Below are 16694 nucleotides of genomic sequence, written 5' to 3'. Positions count from 1 at the left end.
GGGCTGTGTCTTCCCGCGGGCCGGCCAGTCAGCCGGAGGAGGAGAACCGGAGGAGTTTCCCGATCGCGGTGACTCAGCTAGAGGAGCAGGAGCTCCTCTCGAAACAGGTAAAGGGGAGTGTGTCAGCCGCCCTCCGAGGACAGTTCGCAGGCGGGGGTGACGGACCTTCTCCCCGAGCCTCTCGGACTCCCAAACGGACCTGCGGAGGGTCCGCAGGGTCTTGTTGGCTCGCGGTCGGTGGGAGGAAACAAGGGGACTTCAAGTCCAGCGCCGACCGAACGCATTAACTTTTCTTGGGCTGTAGAGGAGTTGAAACATGTTCTCCTTCCTCTGCAGTCCTTAGTTAAGGTTTTCAGGTCCTGCAGGAGACGAAGGAGGACTTGGACTGGAAGATCGGCGCCGATGGCGGCCGTTGTTAAATGGCTGGAGAGCGGGGCGCCAGCCTCCTGCCTGCAGGACACAGCGGTTCAGGTAGGTGAAGCCTGGGCCGTGAGGAAAGGGGCGGAGCGCAACGGCGCGGATATGATCAGTGCTGCTTGCCAGGTCGCCCGCCAACTACACAAGACGCCGCCGTGTGGACCGATCACGGTGGCAGAGGAACGTGTGGAGAGGCAGCTGGTGGATGTTGGCTGCCAAACAACCCCGTCCCCTCTGCCTGCACTGGTCTCGCGGTCGTCTAAAGGGGTGCAGGCGGCACAGGGTCTCCCTTCTTCCCATAAGGGGACCCAGACCGTCACTGCACCCCAGAGGAAGAGGAGGACCCGGACAAAGAGGTCGGGGACTCCTGACAAGGTGCAGCGTAAGCCCGACAGTGCGACAGTATGGGAGGGCTACACTGCGGAGGGGCGAACACCTCACAAGCCCTCCCCGGAGTGGGCAAAGGGGCAGGAGTTTCCTGCCTGCTTCCGTTCCCGCAAGGGTCGAGCTGGAGGGGGTCGGTTGTGTTATTCCTGTGGTCACGCTGGTCATGTCTGGAGGGGTTGTCCAAGGAGGACGTCCGAGTGGCAGGGACGTCGGGGCAGCACCCCCAGACCTGTTCATTATGTTTTTACAGGGCGCAGCCATGAAGCCAAGGATGCCGACTCCCTGTCCTGGAGAGGACCGGCCCTCGCGGGGCAGGCCGATGAGCCCCACAAGCCTCATCTGAGGGTGGGGAAGTGTGATGGACAGCCGGGTCCCATGCCCGGCAGGGACGCCCCTGCTGCTTCTGTTCCGGGGGAGTCGCCATGGGCAGTCCAATACCTCCCCCGGGACGCTTGGTGGCAGCCTCCCTGGCCGACGGTGATTCCCCAACCGCCCGCAGGGCTCCATGGGAGATGGAGTCCTCCACAGCTTGGTTGGGGCCCAGCATGGCCGCTAGGGGGAGCTGCCTGCTTCCCACAGCCTGGCTGGACGAGTTTTCAGCCCCACCCGGAAGTTCAATTAGGACCAGGTGGTTAATCACCTGGAATGCTTCCGGGTGGGCTATAAAAGGCCCCAGCCACCACCACTCAACGAGCCAGGGTTGGGAGGAGGAGGACTACGCTTGCGGAGGAGTGGTGGAAGAGAAGGTGGAGAAGTGAGTTTTGTGTGCTTTGTGCTTTTGGAGACTGTGTTTGGGCTGTGTGGCACGGGGAAGACGTGTCACACAGCTGAAGAAAAATAAAAGCCTGTGTGTTTTGTACACGTTGCCTCTGCGTGGTCTGTGCCGGGTCGGGCGCTATATAGCGCCTTTACAGGAGATAACGTTCATCTTAGATGTTCTATTCCCTGGACCAAATAATGAATGCCAGTTGTCTTCAGGATTTATATAACAACAACAACAACATGTATTTCTAAAGTACATTTGCATACAAACAATGTGTCTCAAAGTGCTTTACAAGAGCAATGACAAATGGAGTCCTCCTGTCCTGGATCAGGCACGTTACTTGTCACTACTATGGGCTAAAGAAGTGGATCCAGGTTAAAGAAAAACTACAAGAGAAAAGAGGCGACTTGTTTTCCATGGGAGGTGAAATCATACATTTTTCTGATTTTGGTTCTGATGTGGCCCAGTGAAAGCACAGCTTCGTGCCTCTGGAGTGAAATACAGCCTTCTATACCCTGCCTGGCTGCTGGTAGCTCAAGAAAAAAACACAGTCCACTGTTATTTACTTCTCCTGGGGAGCCTGCAGCATTGTGCAAGAATGAAATGATAACATGAATACCATTTTCACTTTGTTCTTCATCTCAGGATAACAACTCTCAGTCGCACTGTACTGGTATGGACGGATCACTCCGATTTTTTTTGTTATAAAACTAACTAGGTGTGTTATCAGCTTCACCCAAGAAATCAACAAAGACAATTATCAGAGGAGAACATTTTGAACAAAGGGTGATATTTTTTTTTTTCTCTTATGCGCATTTTCAGAAGAATGCTGTTATGTAACATTCTTTTTTTTCTTTTTTTTTTACCGTGTCCTGTTCGGCTGTGAAGCAATCAGAATTGATGTCTGAATGCTGGCGACTAGCCTTACAGTTTTTCTCTCAGGTGGAGTGTTACAGCTTCTGCTGACGTCACACCTGATACCAAAACTTTATTAAAAATATTTTCAGATGTTTTTAAGATTCGAACCAGACACGGAGACAAAAGGGAAAGAAAAAGAAGAGAGAGAAGGAAGAGATGGAGGTAAAGGGGGAAGGGGGGGGTTTCGTATAGAAATTATGTAACATTCTTGATGTGTATTCTGCAAACAAGTCACCTGCTTTGAAGATCAGACTGCAAAAGTGAAAAGGCCAACGTCTTACTGGTTATTGTGATGGCTGTCTACAGGACATAGATATTTGCCCGATTGCCATAAAGTCACCTACTATGAAATTTTTAACTGAAATTTGAACATTGGTTACTACTCAGCAATATGTGTACCCCTTCTTGATAGCTGGCAGCAATACTTTTTGTTTAGCTTGTGTTTACTGACCTGTACTATTGTTTGATCCCTCGTCATGTTGATCTAAGCAGAGACTGAAGTGGATATATACTTCTGGGCAGTGGGTGGTGATCGCTTGGCCTAAAAAATGAGGGAGGGACCACTAAGAGCAATGCCAGGACCACTTGCTCAGAGGACAGGGGCTCACTGGCAGACAAGGGTACACGGCTGGCAAGACGTAACGTACACAGATGGCGACACCTACCTCCAGGGAGGAAGAGACAACAGTTCAATCAGAGAGACGCTGGTTGTGGGTCCAGCAGGAGAGGGAAGACTCAAGAAAGAACTAAGTGAAACCGGTGGACAAGAAGCGAGGTGTGCCTAAGGTGTTATAACAACACGAGGAGCCTAGAAGCAAAAAAAAGAAAACTCACTCCACGAGAGAGGGACACTGACAGGGATTGGACAATTCGGCAAAACCTCTGTTGGGAAACAAGCGTCTAGCGACGGTGGACATATAGTACGCAGTGCGCAAACTGGACTTCGCATCACTTCACCACGGTTATGTTTTTTAACAGACTTTTAGAGCGTGGACTGTGTGTATTTTTCTAAAAGGTTTTCATTCCTGATATTTTTAGATTCTTATGTTCCTTTATCTTTATCTTTTACACATGATATCCGATATGGTGTTCCACAAGGCTCTATCCTGGGTCCGCTGCTCTTCTCAATCTACATGCTTCCGTTAGGTCAGATTATCTCAGCTTACAACGTGAGTTACCACAGCTATGCTGATGACACACAGCTGTACTTATCAATAGCACCTGATGACTCCGACTCTCCCGATTCACTAACACAATGTCTTACTGGTATTTCTGAATGGATGAATAGTAATTTTCTCAAACTAAATAAAGAGAAAACTGAAATTTTAGTAATTGGCAATAATGGATTCAATGAGGTTATCAGAAATAAACTTGATGCACTGGGATTAAAAGTTAAGACGGAAGTAAAAAACTTAGGGGTAACCGTTGACTGTAATCTGAATTTTAAATCGCATATTCATCAGACCACTAGGACAGCATTTTTTCACTTAAGAAACATAGCAAAAGTTAGACCTCTTATATCATTGAAAGATGCTGAGAAATTAATTCACGCTTTTGTTTTCAGTAGACTAGATTACTGTAACGCACTCCTCTCAGGACTTCCCAAAAAAGACATAAATCACTTGCAACCAGTGCAGAATGCAGCTGCTAGAATCCTAACTGGGAAAAGAAAAACCGAACACATTTCTCCAGTTTTGATGTCACTACACTGGTTACCTGTGTCATTCAGGATTGACTTTAAAATACTGCTTATGGTTTATAAAGCCTTAAATAATCTTGCTTCATCTTATATATCGGAATGCCTGACGCGTTATATTCCAAATCGTAACCTTAGATCTTCAAATGAGTGTCTCCTTATAATTCCAAAAGCTAAACTTAAAAGAAGTGGTGAGGCAGCCTTCTTCTGTTATGCACCTAAAATCTGGAATAGCCTGCCGATAGGAATTGCCAGGCTAATACAGTAGAGCACTTTAAAACACTGCTGAAAACATATTACTTTAACACGGCCTTCTCCTAACTTCACTTTAACTTAATACTGATACTCTGTATGTTCAATTCATCACAATAACTATTCAGTGGCTCTAAAATCCGTACTGACCCCTACTCTCTCTTCTGTTTCTTTTTCCGGTTTCTTTGTGGTGGCGGCCTGCGCCACCACCACCTACTCAAAGCATCCTGATGCACCAACATTGATGGACTGAAAGCCAGAAGTCTACGTGACCATCATCATCAGGTCCTTCCATGAAAACCCTAAATACAAAGAGGACTGTTTGACTTATGTTAGGTAGATTGCCCAGAGGGGACTGGGCGGTCTCGTGGTCTGGAACCCCTACAGATTTTATTTTTTTCTCCAGCTTTTGGAGTTTTTTTTTGTTTTTTCTGCCCACCCTGGCCATCGGACCTTACTCTTATTCTATGTTAATTAATGTTGACTTATGTTTATTTTTTATTGTGTCTTTTATTTTTCTATTCATTTTGTAAAGCACTTTGAGCTACATTTTTATTGTATGAATATGTGCTATGTAAATAAATGTTGATTGATTGATTGATTGATCTTCTTGGTGTATTTTTATATTGTCATATGTAATACAAGTTACTGTTGCTTTTCCTGAAATAGCTGCTGTGTCTTTCATTGTGTGTTTACTCATCGCTCAATTTAAAGAGTCCTGTGTGCTACCAGCTGTAAATCTCAGGAATTTCCAGTCTCTTAATAAAGCTGGGTGGCCTAGTCAGATGTTTGAAGTTAGATCACTTGTAAGTGTGACCAGACTTCACTGATCGTGCCATTGCTTAACTGATTGTATCACAAGTACTACAGTGGGATGCAAAAGTTTGGGCAACCTTGTTAATAGTGATTATTTTCCTGTATAAATCGTTGGTTGTTATGATAAAAAATGTCACTTAAATATATCATCTAGGAGACACACACAGTGATATTTGAGAAGTGAAATGAAGTTTATTGGATTTACAGAAAGTGTGCAATAATTGTTCAAACAAAATCAGGCAGGTGCATAAATTTGGGCACCGTTGTCATTTTATTGATTCCAAAACTTTTAGAACTAATTATTGGAACTCAAATTGGCTTGGTAAGCTCAGTGACCCCTGACCTACATAAACAGGTGACTCCTATAAGAGAAAGAGTATTTAAGGGGGTCAATTGTAAGTTTCCCTCCTCCTTTAATTTTCTCTGAAGAGTAGCAACATGGGGGTCACAAAACAACTCTCAAATGACCTGAAGACAAAGATTGTTCACCATCATGGTTTAGGGAAGGATACAGAAAGCTGTCCCAGAGATTTAAGCTGTCTGTTTCCACAGTTAGGAACATATTGAGGAAATGGAAGACCACAGGCTCAGTTCAAGTTATGGCTCGAAGTGGCAGACCAAGAAAGATTTCGGATAGACAGAAGCGACGAATGGTGAGAACAGTCAGAGTCAACCCACAGACCAGCACCAAAGACCTACAACATCATCTTGCAGCAGATGGAGTCACTGTGCATCGTTCAACCATTGGCACTTTACACAAGGAGATGCTGTATGCGAGTGATGCAGAGGAAGCCTTTTCTCCGTCCACTGCACAAACAGAGCCGCTTGAGGTATGCTCAAGCACATTTGAACAAGCCAGCTTCATTTTGGAATAAGGTGCTGTGGACTGATGAAACTAAAATTGAGTTATTTGGGCATAACAAGGGCGTTATGCATGGAGGAAAAAGAACACAGCATTCCAAGAAAAACACCTGCTACCTACAGTAAAATATGGTGGTGGTTCCATCATGCCGTGGGGCTGTGTGGCCAGTGCAGGGACTGGGAATCTTGTCAAAGCTGCGGCACGCATGGATTCCACTCAGTATCAGCAGATTCTGGAGACCAATGTCCAGGAATCAGTGACAAAGCTGAAGCTGCGCCGGGCTGGATCTTTCAACAAGACAACGACCCGAAACACTGCTCAAAATCCACTAAGGCATTCATGCAGAGGAACAAGTACAACGTTCTGGAATGGCCATCTCAGTCCCCGACCTGAATATAATTGAAAATCTGTGGTGCGAGTTAAAGAGAGATGTCCATGCTCGGAAGCCATCAAACCTTAATGAACTAGAGATGTTTTGTAAAGAGGAATGGTCCAAAATACCTTCAACCACAATCCAGACTCTCATTGGAACCTACAGGAAGCGTTTAGAGGCTGTAATTTCTGCAAAAGGCGGATCTACTAAATATTGATTTCATTTCTTTTTTGTGGTGCCCAAATTTATGCACCTGCCTGATTTTGTTTGAACAATTATTGCACACTTTCTGTAAATCCAATAAACTTCATTTCACTTCTCAAATATCACTGTGTGTGTCTCCTATATGATATATTTAACTGACATTTTTTATCGTAACAAGCAACGATTTATACAGGAAAATAATGACTATTAACAAGGTTGCCCAAACTTTTGCATCCCACTGTATGTAACTAACTTGGCAACTTTTTTATTAACAAAATGTTTAGTTTTCACCCCCTCCCCACAAGTGTCTAATATTATTAGTTCATTGGAGCCAGTGTGGAATGGAAGTTAAAGTCTATTGCTAGCTTCTGTATGAAAATCTGCATGTTCTCTGTGTGGCTAGGTATTATTATAACAGATAAATACGTGTGCTTACATAGAGTAGGGCTGCCAGTATGGAATGCAGTTTTTGGCTTCTTCCCGGCTTGCCTTAGCAGTGTCTAGATTATCGTCCAATTAAGATGCCAAACGTATGACAAGCTTTCTGATAAGCTTGATTAAAAATATAAGAAAAGACTAGAATTTCTGCTTTCCGTTGTAATCAAAAATTGTGTAAGAATGTTCTGTGACCTTTGGATGAAACTGAGCTTATTTTTTCTAACTGTTTCTTTGAAGATTTCTGTTATAAAAATGCAACTGACTCCCCTTGAGGGGGCTTTTGCACTTAGAGCTCTGTAAGGCAAAGACCCTCTACTCACCAAGTGTAAGAAATAAAAGAATTCTGTTTGTTTGAATTGGTGCCTGCCTGCTGTTGTCTTGAACCTTCTTCCACACCAGTTACTCTTGAAAATGCAACATACAAGTGCACACAACTAAAACATTCCTGCTGCTAATTAATTCTTGCTTTTTCTAATGAAAGGTCTTGGCTTTTGTTGACAGTCACTACAAAACAAAATTTTTCAGGAAACTATTCTGTGGAATTGAAATGGGTAATCAGTAGGAATTTTTACTATTTCATTATGTTCACATTTTTCATTTGTTTATGTCGGTCACGAAAGTATTGCTTTTTGATATCTGCAAGCCCCAGAAGTCTGCGAGATCTCTTCTGTACTGTGCCCTGAATAGGACAAGGTACGCTAGAATAGCCCAGACACTGCAACGGTATTATTGATAAATATGGCAGGAAAAAAACCCAAAAAATCATTTTTTTTCCTACATCATCAATAACTATTAATCATTTTTGAGATTTTGGAGTATTTCATTTTTCTATTGTGGGGAGGTTTTACCCCTAAATATCGATATATCAAAATATCCTTTCTTAGTGGATAATTACTGGCCTAGATGTACAATCCTACAAATATCAGTCTTTTAATGAAAAAGGAAAGAGTGTTTATGTTGATGAGTTAGTGAGCGAGTCAGTCAGTCAACTGTGCATTGAACAATATAAATTACAGTGATCTGGTCATGTCATCCATCTCTAGAATACTGTAATCTATGTTTTAAGTGACTCGAGTTTTACAACATTTTAATTATTTTTAAACTGATTAACCAGATATGTTATCGTGCTATTTCCCTCTACTTACCCTTTACCTACTTTCTTTAAGGGTAAGTGTATTCTTCAAGTTTGTTACCGGGTTGGTCTTCTTGTGTCACACTATTAGTCAGACAGATACTTTATTAATCGAGGGAAATTCACATACTCCAGCAGCAGCATAGTGATAAAAAACAATATTAAAATTAAAGAGTGATAAAAATGCAGGTATAGCAGACAATAACTTTATATAATGTTAACGTTTACCCCCTCCGGGTGGAACTGAAGAGTCGCATAGTGTGGGGAAAGAACGATCTCCTCAGTCTGTCACTGAAGCTGCTCCTATGTCTGGAGATGATCCTGTTCAGTGGATGCAGTGGATTCTCCATGATTAACTAGAACCTGCTCAGCGCCCGTCGCTCTGCCACAGATGTCAAACTGTCCAGCTCCGTGCCTACAATAGAGCCTGCCATCCTCAACAGTTTGTCCAGGTGTGAGGCGTCCTTCATCTTTATGCTCCCGCCCCAGCACACCACTGTGTAGAAGAGGGCACTCGCAACAACCGTCTAATAGAACATCTGCAGCATCTTATTGCAGATGTTGAAGCACACCAGTCTTCTAAGGAAGTATAGTCAGCTCTGTCCTTTCTTACACATAGCATCAGTATTGGCAGTCCAGTCCAATGTATCATCCAGCTGCACTCCCAGGTATTTATAGGTCTGCACCCTCAGCACAGTCTCCTCTGATGATCACAGGGTCCATGAAGGGCCTGGTCCTCCTAAAATCCACCATCAGCTCCTTGGTTTTGCTGGTGTTCAGGTGTAGGTGGTTTGAGTCGCACCATTTAACAAAGTCCTTGATTAGGTTCCTATACTCCTCCTCCTGCCCATTCCTGATGCAGCCCATGATAATAGTGTCATCAGCGAACTTTTGCACATGGCAGGACTCTGAGTTGTATTGGAAGTCCGATGTATATAAACTGAACAGGACCGGAGGAAGTACAATCCCATGCAGTGCTCCTGTGTCGCGACCACAATGTCAGACCTGCAGTCCCGAGACGCACATACTGAGGTCTGTCTGCAAGATAGTCCACGATCCATGCCACCAGGTTAACACACACATATAGATATACGCATACACACAGACCTTAACTACAAAAGTACTGGGTGAAAGACGTACTGTATACACATACACGTTTCCCTAGCACTTTAACCCACACAAGTACCAAATAAATAATACATGCACAGTCCACTTTCCCTAGTACTCCAAGGACTTACTTATCATAGGCACGAACAACATGGAATGTCTTAGTTACGAGGAATATTCAAAAAGTTTCTGCACTTTCATATTTTCGTTGGAAACGGTGAAGGCAGGAGGAGTAGTAATTGGGCATTAAAAAGATGGTATGACGCTGGGAAAATTTCATCACAAAGGAAGGTAACTATGTAGAAAAGTGAGGCAATTTGTTTTTGAAATTCTTAATAAAGAAGAGTTAAAAAAAAAAGTGTGGAAACCTTTTGAACGTCCCTCGTATATCTCAGACCTAAATATTACACCTTTGGTCATCGTGGATATATTCAAACATATAAAGGCTCAACATCAACTGGTGAATGTTTTACTTTAACACACTGTTCAGTTTTGGACAGCTCAATAAACCTTGCAGATCAGACTGTATGGCAAACGTCTAGCTGCTCTTAATAAAATTATCTTATTACCTGAATCACTCCAAATATGAAGATAAAAGTATAGAAAGTTAAAAGCAGTGTGGAATTTATTACATGAATAATAATACCACATACAGCAGAACAAGGAATAATAGAAAATAAGATTCATAGTAAAGTCTTTTGGAAAAGCTTACACATAAGTAAAGATGTCAAGGATGAATGTCCTAGGCGGGTGGTGATCTAGCACTCGAAGTTGTTCAGGAGATGCTTTGCGGACGATCAGATGAAAATGGCCGCGTGTTTCAGTCGCTGTTCTGTCGTTGCTCTTTCCTCTTCAGCACGCACACTGTTCTCTTCTTTTTCCTGTGTTGCTCTCAGATGAGGCATATTTATTATAACATTTCCATTGGAGTTTCTCAACACATGATTATTACATACTCCGACTGGCTGGCTATCAATATGATGAATGCATTCACTCCGTCTCTTTAATCTATTTGAATACGTCCATTTTCCAAGCAATGACGTTTCTAATGTCTTAACAATCTCCTGTCTCAAGCTGTAATGTCCAGTCCCACGGCATCACCTTCTGTTCACAGGTTGTAAAGTATTCAGATACAGCTTGAACCATAGCATGTCTTCCTTTCTCAAGCTGTAAACCAATTTAGTCCTGGTGCCCTTCTCTTCACAGGTGATAAAATCGTCGATACAGCTTGAGGCATCTCCTGAATTCCTGCTCCGTTCAAACAGATGGTATTGTGACTGATATTGGTACAATTCAGGAAAACAGGCCACCCTTAAAGTTAACAGTCCTTCCAAATGTCCTGTATTTAAGCTCATCTGTTATTTTGTCTTGAGCAAAATATAATGAAAATATAGACCAACATTTACAGATTTTGCACACCAGAACAACAGGAATAGTTAGGAAAGATCTGGAGTCACACATTGCCCACTTCACTTTATTTAAATGGCTATCCCTGGACAGGGTAATGATTTTACTTTATTTTTCTTTCTCCTCTAATCCTTATTACATTGACCTCATATTAACATTTCCAATTGTGGAAAAGTTGAGCTTTAAGTAATTAGGAGCTTTATGACAGAAGTTATTTTTAAATATATTTTTCTTTATATAATATTTTGTAAACAAATGAATGTAGTGGATTTTGTCATCTTGACAGGAAATGTTCCTAAACTCTTCAAATTTTTAATAACTTCCATCTAAGGTTCTTTTTGCGATTATCCTCGATGATGGGTGAAATTCATCAGCAATTTTTTTCTGATTGAATTCTTTTATTGTAATTGAATCAAGCGTTAGTGAATTTGTCTGCACTTTATTCCCACAACTGGCTTTTGTATTTTGCAATGCTCTGTCTCCAGTAAGGACTGTAGATTGTTTTCTTAAACTGACTCAAAATGTTAAGAATGTAAGGATTATTCAAATATATTCTCTCTAAATAATGCTGTGCTGGCCACTGTGAAATCTCAATGGGAACAAGATCTGTGCTCCAGACTTTATTCACTTTTCCATGCTTCAATTGCATAAAATCTTTCCAGACATTGATACAAAATGTGTGCAAGCCCACCCCAGCTACCCTCCTTCACATGTATTGGTCGTGTCCAACAATAGATCAATTTTGGGATATTTTTCAAAAGTCTTAGATATGTCCATTGTCCCCTTATAGCTATCTTTGGAGTTCCTGAAACTTCCATTTTATCTTATACTCAGTTAAAGACCCTGCCGTCCGTCACTTTGTTGGTACGATGCCTGATTTTGCTGCACTGGAAGCAATCTGTGGCTCAGTGAGAGATTTGATGTAATTTTACCACCTGGAAAAAATAAAGTTTTCCTTCAGTGGTTCAACAGGAAAGATTCACTCTGTCTGGCAGACCTTCCTAAACTGTTTTAATTTTGAACCTTGGGTCTTTCAAAATGATCTCATCTTCTCAGTGATCACATTTATTGTTGCACTTTATCACCTATGAAAGTTCAGAGTTCCAAACCCTACCACTAGATAAGTTGTACTTTGCAAGGAGTTTATTACTTCTATTTAATGTCATTTTTTAATGTAATGTTTTTCTTGTGTGAAGGCTGAATGGGTTACAAGTGTAGAACACTCTAGATCAGGGGTGTTGAACTCCAGTCCTGGAGGGCCGCAGTGGCTGCAGGTTTTCATTCTAACCATCTTCTTCATTAGTGACCTCTTTTTGCTGCTAATTAACTTCTTTTGCCTTTGTTTTATTTAACTTGACTCAGACCCCTTAGTTCTTTCTTTTTCCTTAATGAGGAGCCAAACAATAATGAGACACAAAACAAGCTGCCACATCACCAGCTCACCAGGTTATCTGAACATAAAGCCTCAGTAAGGTTGATCTCTCAGGTCACCAAAACATCTTGACGGTGTTCTTAGAAAGAGAAAAAAAAAAAAGGAAATCAGTTTTGGAAATGTCTGCTGTGGCAGAATGAGAGCAGCAACAAGCTGTGGAATTAAGTAATTGGTTTAATTAACAGCAAGAATTGGCTTCTCGTTCAGGAACTGGTTGAAGTGAAATTGGCAGGAGTTTGAAGCCCCAGTTCAGCTGGTCATCTGTTGGCTCATTTCACATCTCATTTCTGTTTGGCTGCCATTTAATGAAGAAAGGAATCAATTCAGAGCACTGAATCCTTTAAAACAGGGCTATTAAAATGAAGGGAAAACAAGTTAATTAGCAGTAAAAACTGGTCACTGATTAGGGAAAGGGTTAGAATGAAAACCTGCACCCACTGCGGCCCTCCAGGCCTGGAGTGGACACCCGTGCTCTAGATCATGAACACATAACCCCTTGGCGTCTTCATATGCAGGATGTTTGTCGCAGATGCATACATCACATGAACTTATAAGTCCGTCTTACTGTGTCAGACAATACTTTGTCACATTGTCTTTTGTACAACTCACCTTATCTTTGTTCTGCAATATACCTAACTTCATAGTTTTTTTTTTTTAAATTGCAAGGCCTTTGTTGGATGATGATTGCCGTCACATTTATTATAATCCATGCTGGTATCTGAAATTGCTAAATTTCTCACCCACTCAGGTCTAGCAGTAAGCAGTGTATAGCGATGTCAAACCTGCATGGCATCAAATCTTAGTCCAGACTCTTTCATATGAAGCTCCTATCTGGTGGAATGAGCTGTTCACCTCCACCCAAACTAGTCTTGTGATGCTCTATTTGATTTAGACCTCTTTACTTGTTAAAGGACAAGATTACAGTTGATCATCACATTTGTTTTAAAACAGTCCATGTAGAAGGAAATTTTTTTATTAGCATAAGAGAATAGCAAATTAGCATATAGAGCCATAGAAAGTAATTAAAAGCTTCTAAAACATTAGATTAAGCATAAATTAGAATATAAAAGCAAATTACGATAGGTCTAGCAAATGGTTAACTAAAAAATCAGTTATATTGCATTATTTTATAGGCTTACAGCAAATTTTCCAAAGTAATGAAAAGAATAGCTAAAAGATGCAGCGAAATCAGTTTTGAACAGGATAAGAGTGGAAGACACCTGTGAGTCAAGGCTAGGAAGAGATAACATGGAAAAGAGGCCTCTAAGAGCAGCTGGATTGATGAATCAACAAAAGGCCTTTTACTACAAACAAGGTCACACTGTAATGCATCTTAGCAAATGCAGGCATTAGTAAAAATATTATAAGAATATATTAGCAATTAACTTTAGTGTAGAAATTAAGACAAATCAAGCATGGCAAGCAATGATCAAATGAAAGCACATACTATACTTCTTTTTAATTAAAGCTTAAGCTTCAGGTCACTATAGTAAAAAGTTTGGAAAGCCTAAGAGAGGAAAACCCATCTATGGATTAAGTAGCCTTGGCCAGTTAGAAGACAAATGGGAACAGAATAGAAAGAAAACACATTCCACTAGTAGACCAGTCTAATGAGATAAAGGCTCCCATAGAAACTCAAGATTTGGTCGGATGGGAGTAAAAAGGGAGTCAGTGAAGGTAAGCAAATTAGAGCAAGGTCAGAAAAGATAGGAAATTACATCAGGAAAGCCCAAAGATGGAAAGAGGAAGCCATCCACCCAGTCTAAGACCAATCAGAATAAGCCAACCAGACACCAAGAGGAACAATAGGCAGTAAGACCAGGTGTAGAATTAATTAAATAAATGAGCTAAAATGATAAGAAATTGTTATAAAAACTCCAATGGCTGTAATGATCTTTGCTCAATCGAATTTGGCTGTATTGGGTTGAGTCCTTGTTATTTTTTGTGTTGATTTATTGCAATAAATCCTTAAAACTCTGTCTGTCTATCTTGAGTTCTAATAGCCTTTATTTTTAGGTAAAAGCCTTCTGATGATAAATTTGTCGCCACGACATCCACAGGCTGATGTTACTCGATTTTGTTTGACCTCCTTTGTAAGTTGTTTTGGATAAAAGCATCTGCTAAGCTAATAAATTGTTTTTTCCCCCACTGTTATTTTCTATTTCACCCATTGGTCTGAGGTAGGGCTGTTTGGAATTGGCTTGTCTCAGAGGCCTTCAAGTACCATGATATCCTATTCGCTGTAGGGAGTTGGACAGAAAGCCTATAAATCTGCTTGCTCAACCACATTCTCTCTCTGACTGACCCACATATGATGAAGAAGCATCTCTCTCTCTAACCAACATATGATGATAGAAGCATCTCTCTTGCTAACCTGTGATGATGAAGACAACACAATGAAGAGCACAGCTCAGCAGCCATATTGAACAGACATGTGGCTGAAAGCTGAGCACCAACGATGCCTTAACTAGAGACATTTTAAGTAACTGCAAGTCTGTGTGCCACCTGAATTACACATCACCATTTAATCAGGTTGTATGGTTGCCAATATTCAAATGTACTTTGCATTTTGTTATTATTTATGAATATTATCAGTAATACATTATTTTATGTGTAACTTAACTCCTGCTTGTCTTTTACTACATCTAATTGCCTGAGGTTATAGATATAGAAGGGAAGGTGGGGATAAGTATATATACAGTGGTAAGTCTGTGAGATTAGGTATTCTAAGGCTACATATTAATAATACAATAGGGAAAGTAGAGCAATACATATATTACTCTACCAAGATAAAACAATTGGCGTAGTCGGCAGGATTTTGGGGTAACCAAGTTTTGCACCCTGTTTGCAAATACTGTTTTGATGTATGTGTTTGTTTATGTATGTGAATTTTAGGGCACCCAGTGTACAAATGCGTGGAAGTAAAACATTGTTTGGTTGCTGAATGGAATATAACCAACAAAGTGTAGAGACTTCATGTGTGTCACAAGGACACCCGCATGTTTGTTAGTACTGGTGGTAGTGAGTCCCTAATTAAAGTGCTAGGGAGTGGTGAAAGATGCATGCGTCATTCATACGGCATTTAAGTGGTTAAAGTGCTAGGGAGTGATGGGACATGCATTCGTCATTCATACGGTACTTATTTAGGATCTTTGTGTATGTATGTGTATGTTTGCTTACAGGGGCAAAAGTAGGCCAACCCATAACGAATTTGGCAAATTGTATTAGAGTAAATTGTAGACTTAGAAATGCCTAAGTTCATTTTAAAGTCAGCCATCTTCCAGTGGAGTGGCAGAGGAAGCAGGCTAAAGCTAGGAAACCTGTAGTTCAGGTAGAGAAAGCAGAAGCTGAGCTGAGTGTGCCACAAAATGGAAGGGGCTGGAAGGATTAAAAGCAAGAAAACAGAGATCAGGTTTAAAGAAGACAGCTGCTGTTATAAGAGGCTTAGTAGCTTGTATTGTTGGTAATAAGGAAGAAAATAGCAAAGTGAATGAAAGTGAAAGTTATGGAATGTTGAGTGAGAGTTTTGAAAGATGTAACAGTTGGTGTGATAATTGTGAAGTGTTAGCATGTAGAACACCCGCTGCTAAAGTAGAAAGCAGTGAAAGAAGTGGAAAAAAGAAATGTAAACCCCCATGGTGAAAGTTAGGGCAATAGTAACCAGATCGGACTGGAACCCTAAAACATGGGTGGGTGACTTACATGAGACAGATGTGTGCTCAGATAAAGAGTGGGAATGTGAGTGTGAGGAAAAGGAGAGAGATGAAAGGATGGAAAACAGCAAGGGTGTTTTCTTCCTTTATTCTCCACTGCACCACAATCTCCAAGTAATTCTGAAGTCTGTCCAGTATTTAAAGAACATGCTACACTGATAGATATTTCACCACTGTTAGGAAAGGTAACCAGTGCTGCACTGAAATTTGATTTAGGACAAAGAGATCAGATAGAAGGCAGAGGAGCTGGTGAGTGTGAATGGCAATTGTTGACTAGAGGGCATGAACTGGATATTGGCTTAAGATACTGAGTAAAGAAAGTGTGGAATTAAAACAAAGAACAATGGAAATGAAAGGAATTCAAGTGCTTGTGTGTGAAAGGTCTGAATGTGCTAGTGCAAGAATGGCTGAGTTGGAAAGAAAGTGCACCAGTTTAGGAGTTGGTTTGAATGAAACAGGACAAGCCAAAGAACAAAGGATGGGGGATGGTGCAGCAGGAAGCTCAGCTAGCAAGCCAGGAATGCACAGGGGTGTGAGGTCCTAACAGCTGTGCTAGGGCCAGCAGTAATTAAAAGCACACACACTTAGGTTCAGTAATTCGAAACCTGACTGACCAGTTGTTCAAAAAGACAGCCTATGACTCTCCATGCAATAAAATGGAGAAAAGTGAGCTGGTCTTTAGTAAAGAACACAGGTCAGTTTTAGCAGAAATGCTGGATTTAGAACTTGGGTTCTGGAGAGGTTTCAGCCCTCACTTTCAGGTAGCAGTTACCATAC

Source organism: Polypterus senegalus, chromosome 4 (genome assembly GCF_016835505.1).
Source record: "Polypterus senegalus isolate Bchr_013 chromosome 4, ASM1683550v1, whole genome shotgun sequence".
NCBI classification, from domain to species: Eukaryota; Metazoa; Chordata; class Cladistia; order Polypteriformes; family Polypteridae; genus Polypterus; species Polypterus senegalus.
Note: the sequence above shows the minus strand (reverse complement) of the source record.